This window comes from Pelodiscus sinensis, chromosome 1, assembly GCF_049634645.1.
Source record: "Pelodiscus sinensis isolate JC-2024 chromosome 1, ASM4963464v1, whole genome shotgun sequence".
NCBI classification, from domain to species: Eukaryota; Metazoa; Chordata; order Testudines; family Trionychidae; genus Pelodiscus; species Pelodiscus sinensis.
The window spans coordinates 126,067,918-126,083,851 of record NC_134711.1 but is presented as its reverse complement, the minus strand read 5'-3'; the positions used below and the strand labels follow the sequence as shown (position 1 = coordinate 126,083,851).

Sequence of the window (15,934 nt, the reverse complement as noted above, 5' to 3'; positions counted from 1 at the left end):
TTTCATGGGCACAACCCATCTGAAGAAATGGGTTTTGCCCACAAAAGCTCGCCCCCCCCCCGATAGATAGATAGATAGATAGATAGATAGATAGATAGATAGATAGATAGATAGATAGATAGATAGATAGATAGATAGATAGATAGATAGATAGATAGATTAGATAGATTAGATAGATAGATAGATAGATAGATAGATAGATTAGATTAGATTTGTTAGTCTCTAAGATGCTACAGTTCTAAAATTGGGTGACTTTAATTCACCATCACTCACATCTTGAGGACTGTGGAACATAAACCCAAAAGGAAGCATTATGTTTTCAGAAGAAGGATCAGGTTAGGTTTGTGTGTTGATCAACTACTTTGTTGGTGCACAGCACAATTCCTGTACAGCTCTGGACTGGGAAACAATGTAACAGAATTCTAAACTCTAAACGGAATGCTGTCACTTCAATAGAGATTTCCTAGGTACAACAGGCAGCAATGAAAGTGGGCCTTGCCCCACACCTATGCTACATGAGGGAGAACTTTATTTTCTAATGACTAACCATTTCCTAGCATGATCATTTCTAGCTATTATATCTCTATGCTGATCCTTCCTTCTTTTGGTTTGCTTTCCTGCAGCTCTTGTGAAATGGTTTGGAATCAGATTCTTTTTGCTTTGTGTTAGAAAATGCTAACAATCAACCACCTGAAGATTAAGTTAAACCTCTGGCTACTTTGTTGGATTTCTTCCTATCCAAGAACTGCTTTCATTTCTTTCTCTTTTTCATCTTGTGGTTTAACACAACCCAGCATCACACTTGTCTTCTGGTCAGATACATTTGCACAAGATTATATTCCCATTTAATTATTTTTCAACTCCATTGCACAAACATCAATAACTTTAAAAGCAAAATACATATGTGACTTTCCACTATGGAAGAATCCTCTTTATGGGCCAGTCCTTCCACCCATTGAGGTAAATACCAAAACTTTGGGTGACTTCCACAGAGCAGGAAAAGTCTTAACACCCAGCTTAGAACCTCAAACTTTGGATTTGTTTTCTTTAATGAAGCAGGGAGTATACATGTATTTTCAACCAAATGCCAGACATGAGTAGTAGCTGTGGTTGGTTAGGAGAACTAGTATCAGTAAAGGCAATCAAATGGAGAGTTTCTCTTGCTCATTCTTTACTCTCAGTGGACACCTGCTTAGTTTCTTAGGGTATGTCTACATAGCAGCGTTATTTTGGAATAACTGATGTTATTTTGAAATAACAAAATGTGCATCTACACAGAAAGCCTTTATTTTGAAATAATGTCGTGCTGAAGGACTTCTTACTCTGACTCCTGTAACCCTCATTTCACGAGAAATTAGGGAATTCGAAGGAAGGGTGCTCTTCCCTCAGCTTCCTGCTGTGCAGGAAGCACCAAAAGCCAAATTAAGCTATTTCGACTTCAGCTACATAATTCGACTTTTGCCCTGTAGTGCAGACATACCCCAAGTGATTGACTGCAACACAGTAAATAGCAACTGAGAAAAGGGAAGAGACGACCCAATAACCACTACACCAGTGCTATGTGGCACAGCTTTTTTCACAAACGCCATGATTTGTTACTCACTCAGATCAACTCAGGCAGCAAGTCCTCAGGAGCCCAAAACAGAAAGGCAGAGCTTCCCCGTGCTTGGGGCAGCTGCAGAAATCTTCAGTTAGACATGAATAATCAATGTATGAAGTTCAGCCTTTGGGGAGAATTCACACAGCACACTTCATGTATTTTAACTTTCACCTTGTCTCTTGTTTCATCAGCTCTCCCTGAATTTATGATCAGCTGCTCAACCATCATTTTTGGAACATGACAAACATACAATCAGACCAGTTGGCTATCAGCAAAACTCAAAATTAAGAGCAGCATGGATTTCTGTTCATAATAGCCCCCCATCATGCCCCACATACACAGGATGATATAAATCATCTATTTGAAAACTGAGTTAGCTCCAGCAAAGTCCACAGACAGTTATAGGTTTAATAATAATGCCTCAGAATGGAGGGAATAGAGACCATAGAAGTCTCCATACAACTACTGGTTCTCCATAGACCTGTAACATCCCAGAATGATCATCATCACTACCACTCCTATAGTAATATCTAGATTCCCAAGAGAAGGAAAATGCTTTTGTGGATAAAACCTTCGACTGAGTCTCTGTAGATCTGGGATCAACTCCCAGCTCTACCACAGACTCAGACTTTAGGCAAGTCACTTAATTGCTCTGTATTCCAGTACCCCATCTATAAAGAAGTGTAGGGAGGGGAGGGGAACCTAAGGCTCAGGGGCTGGATGCAGTCCCTAACTTGCCTGGATCTGGCCCCTGAGACTCAGGGCTCCCATGGGACTTGAGCACACAAAATCCACAAGCCTGCCTCCCCCCCAGGCTCTGGTGTGTGAGGAGAATGTGGGAGTGTCTTTCTCCTTCTCAGTCAGGGGCCATATCAGTGAGGATTTGGCAGGGGGTTTCTTTTTAGGTGTAGGTATTAAATAGTCTCTTCCTTCCACCCTTTCTCTGTCATGTCTATTTAAGCTCTCTGGTGAAGGGACTGCCTTGCTATGTGCATACACAGCCTCTAGCACAAGTATTATCAGGATCTTCTAAATGGTACTGCATTAGGAAAAATGAGTAGATGCAGAGCACCCACCGGCAGTCAAGCTCCCATTGCCTGTGCCCCACATGCTGGTGACCCCACTTACCAACTCCTCCTCTGCCCTACCAGTGCTTCCAAAGCACTGAAAATCAGCTGTTCAGGAACCTCTGGGAGAAAGGAGGAGGAGCCTGGAGTTGAGTACCCCCCAGTTGCAGGGGAAATCAGCACCTATAGTGGTGCATACAAATCATAATAATAATTGAGACCTCACTGTGCTGCAGTGAGGGTTATCATTAGTATCCCCAGAAAAGCAGCTAAGGTTCGTGGACGGATAAAGTAGTTTAGAAAAGTGAAGGTTAAAGCTTCTGCTTCTGTTGAACTCCCTCCTTTAAGGACGTCAGCACATATAAGGACTTAACTCAGTTTGGTGTTTATCTTTCCATTCACCTTTCAATACTGAATTTGGTTCCACTTCCACTGGGCTTAGCATCAACATGACTTATTGAAACAAAGAAGTTACCATACACAAAAAAGAAAGAAAAAGAAAATTAAAAACAGATTATTGGCAGGAACTAGGTTGTTCTATCCAGAGTTAAACAAACAAAAAGGAGCAGAAAGTTTATGAATTCTCAAAGGCTTACTGAGATGTAAAGGCAAAAGATCTCCTTTTTCCAGTTTTCAAACAAACAATCTGGATTGTATTGGCTATTTTAAACTGGAGACATGATGGAACATATCAGTGACAGCAAAGGTGCTTTAGAGAGTAGTGTTCACATGGGGAAGATATTGTGTTTTATCTTTAAAAATAATATTAATTTCCTTTCATTATCCACTATAGGATAATAAACCAGAATGCAAAGCAAAACCGAATAAATCTCATATTGATTTAAAATTCTGTTCCATTGCTATGAAAGTTTCATTCTGAGAGTCCATCTCTGGGGAATACTGCCCAAAATCACTCTATAGTTAGATACTCTAGCATAATACCTAAATCAGCACATTACACTTCCCTTCTACTAGGGCCAAAATAGTATAGTCAATTAACTGATTAACCGATAAGCAAAAGCCTATAGAATACATGCATTCCCCTCCCTTCCCTTGCCAGTAAATTTTTTAGCAGACTGGCCAGCAGCCTGGCTCAGACCTGCCTTGCGATGGGTCCAGGACCTACCCCTGCTGTGGTTCTGCATTTAAAGTGTATTAGGAGCCAGGCGGGCAGGCAGCCCAGCTCACACCAGGTCCAGGAGCTCAGACCACCCCCTGGACAGGGGCTGCTGCCACTCCTCACTGCTGCCTCTGATACAGAGGCAGCAGTGCAGGGCAACAGGCAGCTGGTTGATAAGAGAAGCTGTTTTTTAAACTGGCTCCCCTTATGGACCAGCTCCCACCTGGCACTGCGCTGTGCCTCTGATACACAGGCAGCAGCAGAGAGTGGCTGGGGGCTCCTCAGGAGTGGGGCTGGAGCGCATTGGTTGCCAGCCCCACCTCCAGGGACTATAGAATAGTTGAGTAAACAATAAGAATTCATATTTAACATCCCTACTATCAAGTCTAATTACTAGAGAGGCAATTACAATTACCAGTACAAGTTCATTTGATGTGGCAGTGTTAATAGAGAATCTTTCTCCAACGAGCTGTATTTTCTGTCCTGGCCATCAAGAAATTTCACCTCTTGTCTACCCCAATGCTTTGGGCTAGGTTTGGTCCTTTCCTGAAAAGTGATGGGAAAAGACACCAGAGGGTTCCATATTATATTATGTCTCTATTTTTACATTCAATCTGCTCAGTTTACAATTTTAGAAAACTAGGGGGAGGAGATTAAAGGGCACCATTTCGGGACAGCAGGGGGGCTGCAGCCATCCGTACCAGGACGCCGCTTCCTTTTTTTCATATTCCTCTGACTATCAGGGAGTAAGGGGAAAGTACACAGGTAGTCAGGAATGGGAAGAAGAGCAAAGAGCATCCCGGTACGCATGGCTGCAGCCCTCTTTTCTCTACCCCCCTTCCCTCCGCTCTCCTGAAATGGTGCCCTTGTTTGCTCTGTCAACCTTGCAACATAAGCCTTGGAACTGAGTGCCAAGTTGGACTCTTTTCCTCTCTCGCACAATCACTAGTAAAAAAGATTTCACTGGCCAAATTCTGTTGCTTTCCCTGGGTGTGCACAAGCTATAATGGATTGGACTTTAGCAGTGGATTCAGTGGATGATGCACAAGAAAGAACAGAATCCAGTTGTGTCTATTTGAGTTGTGTTGGCTCTACAAGGTGAACTGGAGTGAAAAGTAAAACTCATTTTAATCACTGAAGTCAACAGATAAGACTGCTTGCACTCGGAGCAGATCTGCTAAACAGGATAGTGTTCCTTTCACAGTGTCACATTTCACAGCAGGGTCACATTTTATAGAAGATTCAGGCTCAACAGGACCCTTGCTAGATACTGCAGTCTGAAGTACAGCAAAGCAGATACAGCAATAAAATACCAAACATCCGTCATTTCTTCCTTCTGCTCTTCTAGAAGCTCGCGGCACACGAACTACTAGAAGAAGGAAGCCTTCTCCATTTGCAGTGCATTTTATAGGCAGAGCAGAGGCAGAGTTACTGCCATGGGGGAAAATGGATGCAGTCTTTTTTTGGCAAAGCTTTTCAGTGCCCTGCCGCCCCATTACACATTCTGTGTCCCCCATCAATGCTTCCCCCCACTTTGAGAAGTCTACAATAAATCAGATCCCCTCCACCCCCTACTCTTCCCCTACCTGATCCCAGCACTACTTTGCCTTCAAGTCCCCAAAATTTTGGTACAGGTTGGGCCTTGCTGGTCCAGCACGCTCGGAACCTCACTGGTCCTGAACGAGGGGATTTGCCGGACCAGGGAAAGTCCCTCCCCTTGTGCCCTGTGCTGCCACTGGACTAGGGCTCCAGCCTGCCCCCTGCTGCTGCCTCAGCCCACCAGGGCTCTCGCCAGCCCTGCTTCTGTCGGGGCCAGGCCAGAGCTCCGCAGCCACCTAGCTCCGCGGCCCAGGCCAGAGCTCCCTGGCTGCCGCTGGGGCTGGAGTTCCCAACCACTGGAGTCAGAACGCAGCTGGAGCTCATGGCCTGGACGGAGCCAGAGCTCTCTAGCTACAGCTAGAGTTGGAGCTCCACAGCCGCTGCCAGGCTAAAGCTCCCAGGCTACTGGGGCCAGGGAGCTCTGCTGGGGCCAGAACTCCCCACCAAGCCATCCACACTTGCACTCCCACTCCCTCTCTTAGGCTCCCAGCTGAGTCGCCAGTGCCCCTTATGGCACTCCTGCCACACTGCCGGACCTCCCTCTTCCTGAGCTCTGTGGTCCAGGAACATCCATGATTTACGCCGGACCACAGAGTCCCGGTTAAGGGAGGTACGACCGGTAGTGAAAAGTCAGAGATTGCTTGCCCTGAAACTATAAACTTTGCTTAACCACAACACAATGAAGCACAGGCAACAACAATGTAAAATTATCCCATTATGCCCCATTGATGTGCCTCAAACCTATTCTCAGGACATCACTAGAAGTTAGTTCAGTGATACATCTATTTGAGCTTTGGCCTCTCTGCTGAAATTACCAGCAAAGGGGCTATTAATATCTGTCAGCTATGGCAGTGATTTGAGTGCTGTAATCACTTGTCCAGTAAGATCTGGATTGAGACCCATTAACTCATTCAATACTTTAACCACTAGATCACAGAGGCACCTTGTTGAATGAATGGAAATCTCTTTTACTAAACCTTGCCATTCTGGAGACAGAAAAAAAATGGTTTAATTTAAACTGTTCTTTCCAATTCAGTAACCTTGAACAAGGAATGCTCAAAATATAAATTTCATGTCATTTATCAGTTGAAACTATTTGCCATTCTTATTATTATTATACTTGAATGATCAAGCTCTGGAAACTGAATGTAAAAGACCTTTCCTAATTAAGATATTAAAACAAGAGCAAACAGAGCTCAATGGTCTTCAAAGTATCATTAACGGCAACTAAAAGTAGCTGCAAGCTATTGTTCAAAAGTGAAGACACTTTAAATTACAAACCTCCTATAAAAAGAAAGTTAGTCCTAGTCATCTACATTTGAAAAAACAGCCCTAACACAAAGTACTTAGTTGGCCAAACGAGAGTCTGTACATTTAAACATCCATTCCACTGATCATTCGGATCCAGGTCTGCAAGCAGAAAAGCATAATTAGATACCTTGAAGTGTAAAATATAATTACATTTTTTCTTCAAACTTTTATGAGTGGTTTTAACAAAGCAACACGTATATTTGTTCCAAAAAATTCTAGCCAGGCAAATTCTTGAGGTACGACTTTCAAAAATGCTTAGCTATTTCTGCTTCCTTTGAAGAGAAGTAAGAATATAAGAATGGCCATACTGGTTCAGACCAAAGCTCCATCTAGCTCAGTATCCTGCATGCTGACAGTGGCCAATGCCAAGTGCCCCAGAGGGAATGAACAGAAGAGGGAATTGCCAAGCGATCCAGCCTCTGTCACTCATTCCCACTTCTGGCAAACAAAGATGTTGACTTGAATAGGAGCAGAGTTGAGCCAGGCGTGAGTGCTTCTGAAAATTCAATGATTTTTGATGCCCTAGTTGAGGATTTTTTTTTAAATCACATTTCTCCTGCTGTTGCAACTAGTGGCTGATCAGCTAATTTCTGACAGAAAATGTGCAGGGAACAGGACCTGATTCTCCAATCATACATATCAGGTAAAATGGGTAGTAACTTCACTGAAGATAATCAACACTGAAGATAATTAAAACACTGATGTAAAGAACCACTCGAGTAAAAACTGACCACTCTCCTCCTTATAAGACTTTTTCAGAATAAGATCTCAAGTTGTCATTTGAAATTAATGGCAATTAAAATATTTAGAACACATGAAAGGAAAATACTTATTCACATACTCTGTGGTATTCATGACTGCAGGAATCTACTAAATCAAATGTCACTGGATTATTAAAGGAGCTACATACTGCTACAACAAGTAACATTTGTGATTCTATATGATGAAAGAATAATTAAATCTCATGCTTAGGGAATAATTATAGGTGTCAGAAAGGAATTGCCCCAAGAGCCCCTTGACGTTCAAATCAAGAGAAGAAAGTGGGGATGGCTAGGCCATACTCCCAGAAAACCATCATCCAGCATAGTCTGTCAAGCTCTCACATGGAACCCACAAGGAAAACGCAAAAGAGGAAGACCTCAGGCAACGTGGAGAAGATCTACTGAGATTGAAGAACAACAACTGGGGTACTCCTGTAGTCAGCTAGAAGTTTTGTCTCAAGACAGAGTGAAGTGGAGGAGACTTGTAGATGACCTATGCTCCACTCGGAGTACAAGGGTTTAAGATGATGATTCTATAGGGCTTAACCACTACTGTATCTAAGTGCCAAAAACAACTGAAGTTAGCATATTCCTGGCCAACCAGGGCACAACTCTCTACATCCCAGACAGCTGGAGCATTGGGATTTAGTTTTTTTCCCGTTTCTGGATCTCCGTGAGGGGAAGAGACCGTGAGTTCTGCAGTTAGAGCTGACTGTGGTCAACCTTTGGTTTTGTCAGATTACACACTCTGTAAGATATGGGGCCTCTAGTTAGGGGTTCTTCTAGCCAGCATCCCACCACAGAATTTGATCCAGAAATGAACTGGGAGATTGCAAAGGTCCTGGGTTACTCAGGAGATGTGGCCATTCTTTCTCCTGGTTAGTTTATAAATGTGCAGAACAAGTTGTAGCTTCTATACTACAGACACATTCAACCTGCTAGTTTCATGATGGACCACAGGATCTGCTTCCCGGAGCTGATGTTTCTGTGACTTCAAGAGAAAGGATATCAAACTAGATGCGGATGAAAGATCGGATTCACTAGGGTGAATCTGATGTGCCTGTGGTTTTCCTTTCTATGAAACGTTGCAAGCCCTGTACACTGCCTTCCTATTTCAGGGTTGTTTGATGCACTCAGTTAAAAACAGATCTCCAGTTTATATCATCCTGAACTATAATACAGTTCATTGCTGCACACCTGTTCTTCCCCTTCAAGCTGTCCAGGTTAGCATGCTGTTTGCCAAGCCTGGTTACAACAAACTCGGTAACAACAGTAACCTTGAGATGAGTAACCAATGAATACGTTGCATGAGTGACCAGCATGAATGTGTGCCGATACCGCAGCAAGAAGAGCCATGCTGGAGTAAATATCACACCAAGGCAGCCCTCGTAAAAGACAAAAGTAGGAGACATAGTAGAACAGAAGCCCAAAGGAAAGTAGTAAACCAGTGAAGAAAAATGCCAAAAAAAACTATTCTAGAGGTTGTCATTTTAACATGTTCATAATTATAGCTTCTAAACCTCTTCATCCAGCATTTAAATTGAAGACACAAAGAAGGATGTTTTTAAGGTGCTCAGCCTCTTTGAACAACTGAGAAAACTAATGAATGTAGCCACCTACCTATTATCCACTCAAAAATGTGAAGTCAAGTCTGATGAGCTGTGTATTTTCAGGCAACGTAGTAAGAGATTTGCAAAAGGAAAGCCTCACGTGTGCAAATCCACCTCCTGAGCTTTGTTAAAGGGAGAGGAGGAAAGAAAGGGATAAAAGCAAGCAGTTACCATTCCTTTCAGCCTAGGCTACCAGGTGATCTGACTAAGACCACAGCCTCCCATTCCGGCATGCATGCTTTCACACATAGCAAAGCAAAGGGCACACTTGCAACAACAGAGCTCGCGGGTCAGAGACACAGGAGATTATGTACACATCCAAAGGGTACATGGGAAACCACAATCCACATGGACACACAAAAGATAATGGTTAAAAGTGATCTGAAGGGGATCACTCTTCTTAGTATGTCTAAACTTCAGGGTTTGTATGATGGTAGGGGTTAGGTTAAAGGTAGTTATTTCCCACCTTATATTTGTGTTTACTTTACCAGGCCTTCTCATCCTTGTTGCTAGAGGGCTCCTTGGAGGTCCACAGTACCGGAATGGGGGTTAAGATGTTAATGGAAGGGATGAAGATGTTTGAAACTTCAACAAAGAAAGCTTTCCTCACAACTATTTGTTCAGGCAGTTAAGAAAAACAAACACCAGAAGATTAGAATAGAAGTCTCTTACCCTTTTAACTGTTCTGGTTAAAATTCTTTAATGCTTGTGACTTTGCAATATTGTTTTCCGGTCATTCAGAGTGTCCCCCAAGAAAGACAGGACAGATTATATCTAAATTTCTAATGCAAAGGACATGCAACTAAATTCAAAAATAAATATAAAGGGGAGTGTAGAAGATAAGTATACCATAAAGAGACCAGAATGGAAAGAAGCCCCTTTTTTCCTTCTTTGCTAGTCACCTTTAAAATTGAGAATGGGGCTCCTGAGAACCTGTAATATCTTAGTAGAGGGACACATACTAATAGTTGAGAGCCAACAAAATGAAGAACAAGTAATAATTAACACGCCCATCATTTCTCTGGAGATGCTTCTATTCGTAGAACAAACATGGAAATTCATGCTGAAGTTTCTAATGTAGATTTATGGTAGAAGTATATAATTTAGTGGGTTTTCAGCATGCAGTACACTCCACGTATTTAAGCTTTCTGAAAGCATGCCCTGCTCCAATCAGGATGTGCGATTTAGAATGGATTTGGGGGGAACTCATTAAATCACTCGTTTATTATTCACACCACAGGAATGTGAATTAGACTGGCAAAATGAATCAATCAGACAGCAAAGAGCTATTCTCTGGAGTCTGCATTAATCAGCCCGACAAGCTGTCACTAAGGATCGGGTCAGCCTCATAATATAGCATCCGACTGGCGAGGAAAAATCCCCAGGACTGCTGAAATAGGGAACAGTTCACCCATTTAAACTTGTCCCTAGGGGCCTGTGTCTACCATTTACTACGTCTCACACACTGCAGAGAAAGCTTCTTAGTGACAAACGTGCTTTCTCATAACTTCCAAAACCATGTATGCCTTGGAAATGTGATTGTTCTATATTCCTGTCTATTGAGAAAAAGAAGAGAAAAGTTTCCTGAAAAAAAACCAGCATTTTAGCTTTAATTTAGCCCTTGGAGTAAAACATTCAGCTCACTCCTGTAAAGGGCCGGAAAGTAGGACACATGGCAAGATAGCTGCACCACTGTGAAAGGTGAAGTCACCATGGTGCCTTTACTTTATTTAATTAAATAAAAGGATTTTTTTTTTTTTTGGTACAAAAAAAAAAGCTAATTTTCATACCACTTTTCAGAGTGTCACACTAGAGAGGTTTATTTTTCTCTGTTATGTTACACACAAATTTTAAGTTAAAGAGAGTTTGTTAAAAATCATTAAAATACAATAGGCTATGTAATGACATTTTAAATAACGCACCACACACAGGGAGGCTACAGTACACACAATGGAAAAGAAGCACCATCTGGACTGTATAAAGCATGATACAGCCAGAAATGCAACTGCTATGGACACAGATACACAGTCAGCAGTTCAGATAAATGCTATGAAACAGTGTAACACATACAGCAACCTACAAAATCAATATAGTGTACTAGAAAACACAATCTATATACTTCAGCTGCTTGGAAAGACAAGTAATAGGATCAATGTTTTTCTTCATGTCAGCACTTGAGCCAACTCACTTTCAAACTGGATGGAGTTTGTTTAAACATGACTCGTACCAACAAAACTGCATGACGGGCTACAAAAAGTACAGCATGGATCAAAAGAGCTTAAGTGTTTTAGCTGAAGTAAGGGTATTTCAGGAAAGATTTTGTAAGAATAAGGAAAAAGTAATCTCAGCAGTTACAGGAATAATAAAAGTACAACAATTATATTACTGCAACATTAAGGTTGTGAATTTAAAAACTTAAAAGTCTGGGAATGAAAACGTTCCAGGTGTCATAGCAAAAACTTACTCATCACATTGTACCATATGTTGTATGGTATTAATGTGCATTAATAGCTATTTAAAAGCAACACAGAAAAAGAAAACTACACCACAGCATGATCAAGGAAGCATTACTTTAAGAATCTTAAAATACAATGACTTATTATTGAATACTTATATTTATAATCTTCATTTTGCAGTAACCTACTTTTCTGTACAGTATTTTAATTTCTCTGATTTTTCTCCTCTCCTCTCCTGCTTTGTTAGGCTCACCAGTCCAAGGACTTATGGTCAGGACAAAATCTTAAGTGCCAACACGTAACATGCTACTTGAGCCAACAATTAACCCTGAAGAAGTTACAAAAAGACCATGTCAGAAAACTAGAACAGGAGAAACTCTGTGAGAAGAATGCCAGACAGTTACTTTCTGTTTCTAGTGGAGAAAACGTTAGATCACACAGAGAAAGTAGGCACCAACCTGTTAAAGTAACAGGTAGCTCAAATGCACCAAGGTCATACACCCTAACCACCTCTGCGGGTGAATCCTATGAGAGGATCAGAAAACATCTAAAGCACAAAACCAAAGACCAAACTGGCTATCTGGTTTTTGAGGCTTGTGCTTCTGTGTTGACAGGTTGAACATAGTGGTCGCTAACAATGAAACACACAAGGAGCAAATATGGGTGGCAGATCTGCTGTGCTAAGCATCTGAAAAGGCAGAAACTGTTCTGAGAAGAAGACAGCCATGTGATGTGAGAGCCATAGAGATGTGGAGGTAGCAGCTACTGAGATATCGGATAAGAAGCAAAATAATTATCATCCATCAAAAAGAGTTCAGGTCCTCTACACTGACCTCCACCTCCGATGGGTTTTATTTACCGGGCTTTGTTAACTGGCTCTCTTAGTTTGTTTTGTTTGTGGCTGATACGATGCTTTATTTATTTGCATTGGGGTTTTTTTAAACTGGAAGGGCATAAGAGTAACCACTGAAAAAAGTGGCCCTAACCTCATATCATGAGATGAAGTAACCATCTTACTAACCTTGACACAAGTCAGTCAGATGACTGGGTTACAGAAAAAGAAGTTCAGTTTTCTTACCAGCACTCATGTCACATTTATTACGGAGATTATTCTGTAAATCCTGATGCACACTGAACTACTAGAGAGGCTACCAGAGACTGGATACAACCAACACAACAATTAACATAACTAGTACCAATCATAACAAATTGCACTCATTTGTATTATTATTCTTTAACTTCCAACAACACGTGAAATGGAAACGGTTCCTGTCCTAAGAAGCTGACAGTCTAAGACCCTACATCTGCAAGAAACTCTATGCCTATGAACCCTCTGCCTGCAGAGCCCAGCTGACCTCAGTTCGGGGGTTGCCTGCATCAAGATCCTTTGCAGGATTGGCTCGACCCAATGAAGGAGCATGGTTCAGTAGTTAAGACATCAGCTTAGGACTGGGAAGGCCTGGATTCAAGATTATTCTGCATCACAAACTCCCTGTATGATCCTGGGTAAGTCATTTGGTCTCTGTGCCTCAGTTCCCCCTCAGTAACATGGAGATAACAGCACAGGCTTCACAGAGAGGTGTGTTGTGAGGATAAATAAATTAAGATTGCAAGGCGGACATATACTACAGTAATGGGGGCCATATATAAATACTGTAGACAGATACAAACAGAAAAAAGAGGGCAAGCATGAAAACCCAAAGGAAGGACTACAGGGGAATATGTTTTCATAAACATTTTAAAGGGGCTCTTGGTTCATTTATTGTGTATACTGCAGAAGGGATGTACTCAGGGGCCTGGCATGAAAAGAAGGACCAGTATGAGGAAAACAAATAGGATATGTCCACATTGCACTGGCTCAAATGCAACCCCCAATTCCACTATACACACAAATTGGTTGGACTCACCTGGGCCTGAGACCCAGGTCCTCAGAGGGCGTGGAGGGGCAGTACAAGGCCACATCTGCTGTGACTGTGAGCTCAAGCCTGCTTGGACTCATGACCTGGCAGTCCACCAATGCTATCTCACAATCCCATGGGTAGGTGTCCGTTCTTTCTAGCTCCTGGGGAAATAGAGGCAACCCCCTTTGTTTACTTACAGCTCCTTGGCGTTTAGCCCTTCCAGGGTGTTCTAGCTGCTGAACTGCAAAGTACAATGAATCGTCTCCTGTATTTGTAATGGTCACCAAGTGCAGGAAGTGCTTTGGAAGTGTGCTGCTTCTTGGTTGCACAATCACAGCTAGATTCTGGCCTCTCATTAGCGCAAGGCCAGCAAAACACTGGATTTTGGCATGAGTACCAGGAGTGGCTGCGCCTACTAACAAACAGCAAAAAAACTGGCAGCAAAATCAGAAAGGAACAGTGCAGAGAGCAGATTCAATAGCTCATGACCAATTACCATAAACCAGGAACCAGAAACGCACCTCTGAGAACCTGCAGTCACTGTGCCCGTTTTATGAGGAGTCTGACTGAATACCGAGCATAGAGCCAACAGGGCTGCACAATGACCGGGTCAGCCAGGAAGGTGACCTACTGACCCCAGACATTAGCATGGGTACATAAAGCAGCCATTGGCTACAGATGGGGGCCACTGAAGCAAGTCTGGTGTTGGAACCAGTTCCTGAGGAGGTTTTGCCACAGAGGAAACTGCAGCACAGCCTAGGGCAGTATTTGGAGGAGCTTTTTGATGCTCTCCACAGAGGAGCAGCCTGCTACAGAACAGAGGAGGCAAAAGTCGCCCCAGATCATTGCAAGCATCTGACTCTATTTCTGTGATGGGGGCTAATTTAGCTACAACTAATCAGGAAAGAGATCTTGGAGTCATCGTGGATAGTTCTCAGAAGACATCTACGCAGTGTGCAGCGGCAGTCAAAAGAGCACAATAAATAAATGGTCATGTCATTCACTAGTAGAATGCACAACAATCAATTGCCATCCCATGTGTCATTGCACGGTGTAATGGAACCCAAGGTCCTGTAAGCATTGTACAAGCACATTCACAATGGAGTACTACTCTCCCTCTTACATGGCCCATGCAACCTCATAACACAGGAGTACAGAACAACCCTGACTTCTGTTTCCCAGCTGTGGGTCAGTGCATTTTCAGGCTGAGCGTAGCAGTTCAGCAGTCCATCATTGTTGTAGATTCAGTCATATGGAAATGGTTTATCTCTAGCATCACAAAGTTTGTGAAGACCACAACAAGGCACAGAAATTTGGAGAGCATTGATAACACTGGAATGGAACAGAATATTGGGGGCCATTAAAAAAGGGATAGACAGATAAAACAGATGGTGCCACTATATAAACTGATGGTGTGCATACACAACAAATACCGCATGAAGTTCTGGTTGTCCCATCTAACAAAAGATACACTAGAATTGCAAATGGTGCAGAGAAGAGCAACAGATATGGCAATGGGTATGAACAGCTTCCTCATGAGGAGAAACGAAAAAGACTGGAACAGTTCAGCTTAGAAATTAGAAGATGAAGGGGGATATGATAAGAGAGATATAAAACCATTAATGGTGTGGAGAAAGTGTTATCATCCTTTTACAGAACACAAGAATTAGAGCTTACTCGATGAAATTAAAAGGCAGAAGGTTTTTAAAACAAAAGGAAGTACTTCTGACACATTGCACAGTTAACCTGTGGAACTCATTGCCAAGGATGATGTGAACGAAGGCCAAAACTATAACTGTATTTGAATAAGGGTTAGATCAGCTGTTCCCAACCTTTTCCAGATGGGGACCCATTTTGACAATTCAGGAAGACTTGGTGACCCAGGGCAATTCAAAAAATGAGTGAATGGCTCCTTAAGAGACACCTGGGGAGACATTTTGCGATCCTTTTGAAATGTAATGGCAACCTATACTTGGGTCCCGATCCATAGGTTGGGAAACTCTGAGGGTATGTCTACACTACCACCCTAGTTCGAACTAGTGGTGTTAATATAGGCAACCGAAGTTGCAAATGAAGCCCGGGATTTGAATTTCCCGGGCTTCATTTGCATCTTGCCGGATGCCGCCATTTTTAAATGTCCGCTAGTTCAGACTCCGTGCCCGCAGCTACACGCGGCATGGACTAGGAAGTTTGGATTAGGCTTCCTATTCCGAACTACCGGTACACCTTGTTCCACGAGGAGTAATGGTAGTTCAGATTAGGAAGCCTAATCCGAACTACCTAGTTCGTGCCGCGTGTAGCTGCGGGCACGGAGTCTGAACTAGCGGACATTTAAAAATGGCGGCGTCCGGCAAGATGCAAATGAAGCCTGGGAAATTCAAATCCCGGGCTTCATTTGCAACTTCGGTTGCCTACATTAACCACCCTAGTTCGAACTAGGGTGGTACTGTAGACATACCCTGAGTTAGATAAATTCATGGAGGATAGGTCCATAAGTGGACACTACCCA

General features: G+C 42.6%; 1 protein-coding gene and 1 long non-coding RNA gene across 4 annotated transcripts in view; both read right to left on the bottom strand.

Moving 5' to 3' along the window:
• The window catches only part of LOC142818746 (uncharacterized), a 33,343-nt gene extending 17,835 nt beyond the window's left edge, over positions 1-15,508 (bottom strand). The window contains exon 1 of the long non-coding RNA XR_012896395.1: positions 274-15,508. This is a non-coding gene — a long non-coding RNA (uncharacterized LOC142818746). The remainder of the gene's footprint in view (positions 1-273) is intronic.
• The window catches only part of TSPAN9 (tetraspanin 9), a 271,410-nt gene that overhangs the window by 112,421 nt on the left and 143,055 nt on the right, over positions 1-15,934 (bottom strand). The window lies entirely within an intron of this gene.